The 9,876-nt window shown below is 32.0% G+C and overlaps 1 protein-coding gene across 1 annotated transcript in view; it reads left to right on the top strand.

The window, feature by feature from the left end:
- The first annotated feature begins 1,059 nt into the window (after nt 1-1,059).
- The window catches only part of Gld (Glucose dehydrogenase), a 95,408-nt gene continuing 86,591 nt past the window's right edge, over nt 1,060-9,876 (top strand). The window contains exon 1 of the mRNA XM_085950402.1: nt 1,060-1,127. The gene's annotated coding sequence lies outside the window, so the exon portion shown is untranslated. The remainder of the gene's footprint in view (nt 1,128-9,876) is intronic.

Genomic DNA, 9,876 nt, shown 5'->3' with positions numbered 1-9,876 from the left:
GATTGTTAATTCTTAAAATTCAATTAAACCCTGCCTATATACACCACGGTGGCCGCGCGGCTTAAGCGTTGGACTATCACGCCGTGGGTCCCAGGTTCGAATCCTGGGTCTGGCAAGTACACATATTGTTTTTCAATTTGTGTGTGAGTCAGAGTATGGATCTAATAGGTTGAGCAAGTGGCTGACATCCATTTCTCGTAAAAAACAAAATCTGTTAAAACATACCTCTACTCTGAGGAAGCCCATAGATCCTATTAGGATCGGACATGGTCTTAATAAATAAATAAAATAATATTATTTATAATTAAATTCATTTTCTTTTATGTTAGTTCTCCGTGCCTTTCTCTCACATGGCACTATTTATTAAATTAAGTCAACTCAGTAAACTCACTTGAAAGCGTGGCAACATTAGTTTTGGGTATCTGCTCTTGAGGCATTACCATGCGTAAAAAACTGTTGATGATTCACACCCAAGCATAGAGTCTCATGATACGCTCGACTAAGACAGAGTATGATGCGGAGCCGGTTAATTTGGAGGGGTCATTTTTTGTGTTGTTATCTCTAAAAGTAGATCGGTGGCATATATTTTTACATTTCTACCTTGTCAGTCTCCGCATCGCTCCACACAGCAACTCATCAGTAACACTCAGTAACATTTCTTCATTCATCGGAGCAACCTCCAATCTCGACTTCATCTTCACAAATGGTTCTCCTTCTAAAGCAGTCTCGTCCCTTTACAACGAGACTTCCAAAGATCTATATCCTATATAGCCTTTTCTCTCGAATATAGCCCAACACTTTGACCCATAGGTCAGTATTGGTTGGATAAACGTCTTGTGTATCAGAATATTTGTATGAAAAAAGAAGATACTTGATGCACCCGTTTGCTGTTAATAACTCCGTTTTATTTCTTCACTAAGTTTCCTTACTTAAAATAATATATAAATTAGCAATAATGTATAAAATTATTTTTTTATATAATATCAAAGTTGTTCTCTAATATTAATAGTATTTTCTTTTAATGTGATTGCAGGTGAATGAATTAGGCCGATTGGTTTCTTGATAAATAATCATTATTGACTTCGACATTATTTTCGGCTGGCAGAGTCGTCCGTGCAAAACGTAAAGTAAGTAGTATTGTTTCTTATAAACTGGTTTAAAATTAATATTATAAAAAAGTTAAAAATGCTTTTTCGACAATTTCTATTATTAATTAATACCATTGACTTGGGGATACTTGAATTGAAATTATAATACTATGACGCGTAGACCCGAATGCTTGATGTCTAAATTACAGAGTCAATTAATTAAAACTCCAGCAGTGATATTGTATTTTACAATAATGTATTTATAGTGATGGGATTAAACAGTTATTGGTATTGAATTCTTTCTGTATGGTTGTCAGTATTACAAGATAAGTAAACATTAATTGTGAGTCAGGGTATGGACCTAATAGGTAGAGCAAGTGGCTGACATCCATTTCTCGTAAAAAACAAAAATCTGTTAACACAATGCTTACGGGCCCTTTTAATTAATTTTGTATTTAACGTGTTAATTTGCATTTGAAAAGTAATTAGCAAAAACACAATTAGGCCCATATGATCCTATTAGGATCGGACATGGTCAAAAAAAAAACATTATTAAGTAAACATTAAAAATGAAACCTTTTATCTTTAAACTATAAATTGATCTCCAACTGATTTGACGTAATTAATCTATTTTTTTCATTTGATTCGTCTTTGAAATCAAGCAGGGTCAACAGTTTTCCGTTATTTATTCCAAAATAACACGAATATCGCTCGGGTCAATTCTGTGTATAAGTGTATGGTTAACTAAATTTCAAGTTAACACTTAACAACAATTGCTGCACAATGCCAGAACTGTGTATTATTAGGGATTGCAATACCGAATAAAAATGTCAATACCGGTTTTTCGGTATTTCTTACTGATTACCGGTATTTCTTAAATATTAAAAAAAAACAAAAGTAGGTGCTTATCAATCAATATAACTATTAAAATATTATTTTATAGCAAAAACCTACATACCCACATTTATTATGTTGACATTTAAAAATATCTATTGATCATAATTGTAGAAATAGTGATTTTTTACAAATAATTTGTATATATTGATAATTTTAACTAAAACACTCAAAAGTTCATCAAGTGCACATAGTCCGGCTGCCGAAAAAGCTTCTTAAATTCAACGCTTGTACAGTTTTCTTCTTCTTCTTCGATGGCGCTACAGCTCAAGTCGAGCCCTGGCCTCCTCCACCGCTGTCCTCCAGCCGGAACGGTCCTCCGCACGTCTCTTCCAGTTCCTGATTTGCTTCCTGAGTTCCTGCTTGTACAGTCAGTCATAAATAATTATGGAATAATTGAACATTTTTGTCACGGATGTTTTCTATTTCGAAATAATATTTTGATAATTCATCGCGTCAATTACTTATACAAATATATTTGATGAAATTTGTTTTATTATATTTTCACCTCTATTGGATTCACTCAGTATATTTGCATTTTGCAGCACATAACTTATAATTAATTTTCAAAAACGTAAACGAGTGTGCTTTCTTAATACCGAAAATTCCGGTATTGATAAATATTGGATTACCGGTTTTGAAATACCGGTATTGCAATCCCAATGTATTATGTCACTTTGGCGTTTGTTAATCTAAAAAAGAACTAGAATTATAAACTTATGCGATTACGTCGGTTAGTAACAATTGTTGTAATATATATGGCGTTTATAATAACATGTATTACATTGTATAAAGGTACATCACATTTTCGATTTTTTTGAAAATATTTCATGTAATCATCAATGACATTATTTGACAGCTCGATTTGTTGCGTGGCGCCGTTTCGCTGATGTCGCAATATTAATATTAATTATTCTCCAAATCGCCGCATCTCAAGATGTAATTGTCGTCCTTTATTTCACCAGCCTTTGTCAGCCTGGATCAATTTACTACTGCTGGGCTTTTCGATGAATGTAGAGGGTCGTGAGACTTAAATCGGGGTAGATAGACTGTGTATAAACATAAACAGCGTCAGAAAACGAACATCGGTATCAAGCTATATCAATGTCACACATCATATACTTTTAACCATAGATTTATATTATTAGCAAGTGCAGGTACGTTATAAAGACTAAATATTTGGTATGATCCGTGACGTTGGCCAGTAATTAACCTACCTACCTGGATTTAATATACAAAAACCGATAGCCAAAATTATTAAGGCAATCTGATAAGCATTTCATGTACGAACTACTAGTTAAATTCGTCGTAAGCACATATGTAGCTTAATTGGGTAAGCACATTGGCTTTAATACAGCGATTATAAATTCAAGTCCCGCGGGTTTTTGCATGAGATGTTTTCAAGTCATGTATGTGCAATTTATAGAATATTACATTCTTAAATCTCACGAATTATTCGTTAAATAAAAGAAATAGTTTATTATAAAAAAATATATATTTTAAGACCCCGACCACCACCATGAAATGACAGTTAAAACTAACTTTAATCAGAGTGACTTTGTATCCTTGATAATTTATGGGTAGACGACAAAATATGCACAAGTTTCAGACACGACAGTAGGTATGCATTGTCATAACGACATAGGAAAAAAATATTGCAAACTATGGAGTTCTATTTCAAGGAAAAATATCCGAAATATATTTCATAGTTTATGTGTGCATTCGACTTTCGTTTTTAACGTAGACTTATGATTCATGTAGAGATTCCGGTAACAGATTACAAATTAACTTATCATGGGCGTTCCGGATATTAACAATGTTTGAACAGACATTCACATCATCATCAGCCAGGATTGGCTTAGATGAATGCGTTCTCTTAGCTCCTTACGCTCTTCTCGGTCCCTAGTTGTTTGCTGACAAATACATTTGCCGAACTTTGTTCGTCTATCCAGCGAATTATATGGTCATTTAGTGTCCTTTAGATACGGTATGACTAGGGAATCCAATCCCGAGCCAAAATGCTGATCCCGGGATTTCGGGACTACAATAACATTGATATAAACGGTAAAAAATAAATGTAGTATAATTTATACTACTTAAGACATTTATTGTTAATATTCTATACGTTCAATCTTGAAAATACATAAGTTTAATGGAGTAAATAATATTGTAATATAAATAATAATATGAATTTAATATGAGATTGCTATTTCTGATAGTAAAGACTTAACGAATGGGTTAGCGAGATTTAAAATAGTAAAGCAAATCATGGTGTACTTATGGCCTTTCCGCTTCATAAATCTAATTAGTCAACCAAATATGGAACTGCCCTAAAACGTATGAGATCATGGTGGAATTACTTTGTAAATAGTGTGAAGCATTGTTTTTTTCCAATCTTTCTCATTTTTATTAACGTATGTGAAAAAATAAAATGAGTCGGAAAATTACACATGGGTATAAACCAAATTTTATTCAAACTCAATTTATTTGTAATGTAGTTTTTTGTTATTAAAAGTATTTTTCTGTTATATTTTCGTTTTTATTTTATTTTCCATAAAAATTGATAAAAAAAAAACAATCCCGAAGGTTTCGGGATTATGTTTATCGATCCCGGGATTCATAGGTATCAAAAATTGCTCGGGATCCCGGGATCCCGGGATTGGAACCCTAGGTAACTTAGAGATATTTACTATGACGGAATTAGTATAAAGTGCTGGTATTCACACTTTCTCTTCCTCTCACTCCTCCGGAAGGCCGTAAGTAATGCAATACAAATCAAGTGATACGACAAGGTCCCACTAGTAAACTAAAGTCTAAACTAGTAGTCTAAACTGGTAAATAAAATTTAAAAAAAAATGTCGATGGTTCTTTTCGAAATCCCAATGAAGTCATATTATCATACGATCGACACGTTGGATATACCTGGTATATAACAATATTTTGTTATGTGGCTACCAATTTAACCACACTGAAAACATTGTAGAATCGCGATCAAAAGTCGTAATACTAAAAAAATATAGCATTGTAATTTGCAATTCTGTACCACGGCCTATATTTTAGTCGGTTTTGACTGTAGATGTATCAATACATTCAAAAGGCATCAATCAGTGTTGCCAACTGTTATTCACAAAAATAAGTGAAATAGGGTAATAAAATAAGTTATATGGCAGAAAAAAATGCTAGACTTTCTCATAATTTACAAAGTGTCCCGAAACAAGCATTTTCTTTAAAGAAAGAGAAGAGAGAAGATAAAGAAGAAAATTATTAACAATTTTTAAATACGAACTAAGATCGAAAAAGAATTTCTTGTTTTACAACTGAGTAATAAATTAAATCACAAAATCAAAGCAGGTAAGAGGGTTAGTCATAATTTTGTATGTAGCATTTATTTTATTTATAATACATAAGGTACAAAAGATTTTCATGAAGATTTTCATTATGGCTTTATTATAAGAAGTTTTAAGCTCGAAGTTTCGAAAACGCTGTATTTATCGCCATGCGCCAGAGGGAATGGGACAACTGGACGCCAGGACAATTGGACCCCGCACTGTCGTAGACACGTAAACAGAACGTAGACGATGAATTTTAATCAGATTCTATCTACTACTTAGTAGTTTTAATTCATTTTACTCTTAAATTATCTTAAAATGTGTAAATCTTGCCCATTTTTTGAATAATAAAATGCCTAATTTTTGTCAAATTTGGGATCACAAAGATTATAAAATATAATTTTGTATCGTAAATATGTCACTATATAATGTTACATTAATTTTACTAATAGTTTTGTAAATGCGTTTAAAAATTAATAAACCTAAAAAATATTAACACCGCTGCACATGGATGTACCGAAATATGACTTTATTCTAAAACATTAGAGCGAGAGGTTTAAAAGAATACTATTTTATGTAATAAAAATACTTTATTCAGTCATCAAATGTTTAAAATAAATATAAAGGATAATAAGGCTTCAAAATTAAATAAAAAGATTATCTACAACGTTTAAGGAATGTCCAGGGTCATGCTTTGAAAATAGCATAAAACCTCCATTTTGACCTACGCGGCGCACGTCCCCCCTTAACATAATGTTTTTGTGTTGCGTATTGAGAATTACCATGCCTAAGGCTTTATATAAAAATAAAAAAACTCTTTTTTCGTTGGAACTTAAACATATGCCAATTAAATCATTATTTAAGTCTGCATATTTAAATTATTCTCACCAACTATTAAATCATAATATAGTAATTTAATTATAAATATTTAGTCTATTTATTTTCGAATTGCGTGGCGTTCAGTTGTCCTGGCGCCAAATCGTCCTAGACCAAAGCCAGATGTGAATTTTGCAAAATAGATTTCTTTTTAAAAATACTAGATCTAGCAAGAACTCTAAGTTGGCAACGCTGATAGCCACTCTTCGCCACTGATAGAGACACGTCTTGCAGAGCCTCTATCCATGCCAGCGTGATTGATCGAGATCATTAAGTATAACGGTCTCTACAAGCGAGAGTGTTTTTTTTTGCTTGTCAATCAAATTCAATGAATCAGAAGTACTTATTTCATTATTGACATATCACGAAGTAAGATTAAAACTCAGTTAGGTGCTTTTTGTATTGATCTGATATTTACGCTCATAAGTTCAGTGTGAGGATGGAATGGTTACAAAAAGAATTATGAAATTTTAATTTAACGGAAAAAAAACATCATTACCTTGCTCACCAAAATTATTCTTTATTATAGGAAAAAAATACTATAATTTAAAAACACCTAGGTACTAAAAAATCTTTTTTTTTAAATGCGACGCCTGGTGGGTTAATGTGATTTACCAATAATTAAGCTACGGGTGTCTTATCCAATTACGACGAAATTAACTAGTAATTTTAAAATGAAATGGTTATCAAATTTTGTTAGGTTTGGCTATTGCTTTTTCTGTTTTAAATTAAGCGCACTATTTATTAACCGGTGCCCAGTTCATTCCAAATTTTAGTTATAACGTACTTGCACCTGTTAATTATTTAATAAACTATTTCTTTTAGTCAACGAATCATTTTTTTAAAATCTGAATAATTTTGTTGAATAAAAGAAACCGTTTATTTAACATTTTTTTTTAATTGTAGATATTTTTTGTATAATAAATAATCTATATTAGTCTGTCTATGAATCTATAGTCCACTGTCGAATGACATTAGTGTAGTAAAACATTATTGCAGTAATGGAAATAAAACAATCACATAAATGTCCAGAAAAATAGATACTTAAATCTATTGTGAAGTCACCTGGAATTGAACCCGGAGCCCCTGAATGATAATCCAGTGCTTTAGTAGAGAAATCTTATGTTTATTCAGTATTTATTTTAAAAAAAAATAAGTTAAAGCAATTTTCTCTCAGAAACTCTCAGCTTCAGCTTAGTCTGATTAGCTCTGACCCTTTTTTATCATACAAGTCCTCCATTTTGAGACTAAGCACCTTACACTATTGAGATCCATTTCTAGTGGTAAGTGTGGTCATCTAGTTGTCAAATGCGATACACACCTGAAGTGAACTAATCCTTTGGCAAGTTTATCTGCTCATGGGGTCGAGTCGAGCGATCTTGTTAATCTATTCTCGTGTACCGTTTGAAGTAGATATTCTATTTTATTGTTGATTAATCGCTGTAAACTCTGAATAATATTAATCTTATAATTTTTATTAAATTTTTGTAGACGTGTTAAAATAGTAGGTTAAATTTATAAATGTTTTTATTATTTTACTTTCATATTACCTACCTACATAAAATAATTTCAAGCTAAAAAGAACTTTTATATACAACGTTTTTAAATTTTCTGTTGAACCATGATCAAAAAACTTTGTACTTGACATGTCATATTGATTTCCATAGTAACGCACGTATATATTAATAATTTAGTTGCTAGGACCCCAGACCCCTAGCAACCAATAATGGTGTCGAAATAACTGTTCATACAAAACAGAAGTAACTGAAAATGAATTCAATTCTACTTAACGGTGGCTAAAAGTATTTAAAAAATGCATTGGCATCGTGTTCTGGTATATTCTAAAAGCTTAAAATGTCTGGCTAGTCGGGAAGTTAGTTAAAAATCGGTTGCAAGATTTGTACCGGACAAATAAGAATACGAGCTAAGAAAAACGTTGTAATAAAATAGTTTTCTTCCTTTTTCTTGTTTTAAATTTGTTGTCATCAGTAGGTTATGAAGTGTCTTATTTATTTTTTTCTATGCTACTGTTTATAATATTGTGTACCTACTTTTTTATGCGGTGGAAACACAAAAATCTATTACGATAACAATCAACCGTTTCAAACATTATATTCCATACTACTGTTTTCTTAATAAATAACTAAATAAACAAATTCTCTATTCACCACACTTTAAAAAAAATGCAATAGTTCGTTCAATATTTTCACTGCAACCTGTAACATAATTAAATTTATAATATTACATTTTCTCTTAAATTCTTCACATTTTTTTCGTTGTATTTCATATTCGTCAAGTAGTAATAATATTACGCGATGTGATCCCATGAGAACTGGATCGTTTGCCACATAGGACAAAGTATTTGCAATTCTCTCACCCGTAAAATGAGATTAAAGACAATAAAAAACTATATACCTAACTCATTTCTTTTGTTATTAATTAAGTCTCTAATGTGTCATAATATTTTGTCCCCATAACTTAGCGTGTATCCAAAACTTTATTATTAAGAGTTTCAGTATAATATTATTTAAAGCCTCTATGCATTTTCTTTTAACCATATCCGCTCCTCAACTTAGAAGATTTTGATACCACACTGCAGTGACGACGGGTGGAGGTAGGCTGTTAAGATCCGCCATAAATATTGCACACTTAATTTTGTCAGTTATACGTATTTGTTTTCATTGAATTAAGACTAAAATTCACAAACGGTGTCGATTAGTTTTTAAAATTCAATTAAACCTTGCGAAACCAAACCATAATACGTAATAGTCAAAACATACTCGTATATCTATAATTATGCAATTAAATCATACCTAACATCCGATATTTTATAGATAGAATAATATTTTTTATCTATTATAGTTTCGTTTAGGCAAGGCTTGATGAATTTAAGAAATGATCCAACAATATGGGTAATATGTATTCTTAATCCAACGAAAACAAATAAGTGTGCACAATTTTGTCGTATCACCCAAAGTATATCAAAATTATTATGGTTTGGTTTAGGCAGGGTTTAATTGATTTTTAAAAAAACTCACCAACACCATCTGTAAATTGTAGTCTTAGTTCAATAAAAACAAATACGTATGACTAATAAAGTTTAATGTGCACTATTTATGACGGATCTTAACAGCCTACCTCCACCCTTCGCTACTGCCACACGGTGTCTCCAAGAATCCGTCGGTTGTTATTCTACCCTGCTAAGCAATCAAGACAGTGTTTTTAGTTTTAGTTTAGAGAACCCAAGTTTTAAACTACTTGTTCCCTTATAATATTGGGATTGTTTTGACATAATCGCTAAATAGACAGTGTATAGATATAGTGTATTTTTACTTAGTAGGACAGTATTCTGATTGTACCATCCTAGACCATAATCCCGTATCTCCGCCGTATACACTCTGTGGATGGTATTTAGCGAACGTCCCAGGACGCTGAAACTTGGCTTACAGAACAGACAAGTCCGGTTGGAATTCTCTTGAGGCATTTGCAGCACGTGGCTTCTTCACTATCAGCGTGAAGAGAGGTTATTTGGTCCGGTGTCTTATCTCCTAAAGTTATACCACCACACACCCAGTATTCGCTGCAAAAATCTATTTTCAAAGTATAGTATACTTTGTTGTTCTGAGTATTTTTATGGAGACATGACTCGCTATTGTAAAGCAGCGTCGTCAACTGAAGTCAAGCGTAGA

The sequence above is a fragment of the Rhyacophila brunnea genome, unplaced genomic scaffold, assembly GCF_057557595.1.
Source record: "Rhyacophila brunnea isolate RB1 unplaced genomic scaffold, BYU_Rbru_1.0 scaffold_23, whole genome shotgun sequence".
Taxonomy (NCBI): domain Eukaryota; kingdom Metazoa; phylum Arthropoda; class Insecta; order Trichoptera; family Rhyacophilidae; genus Rhyacophila; species Rhyacophila brunnea.
The sequence above is the reverse complement of the archived record's forward strand: the minus strand, read 5'-3'. Positions and strand labels throughout refer to the sequence as shown.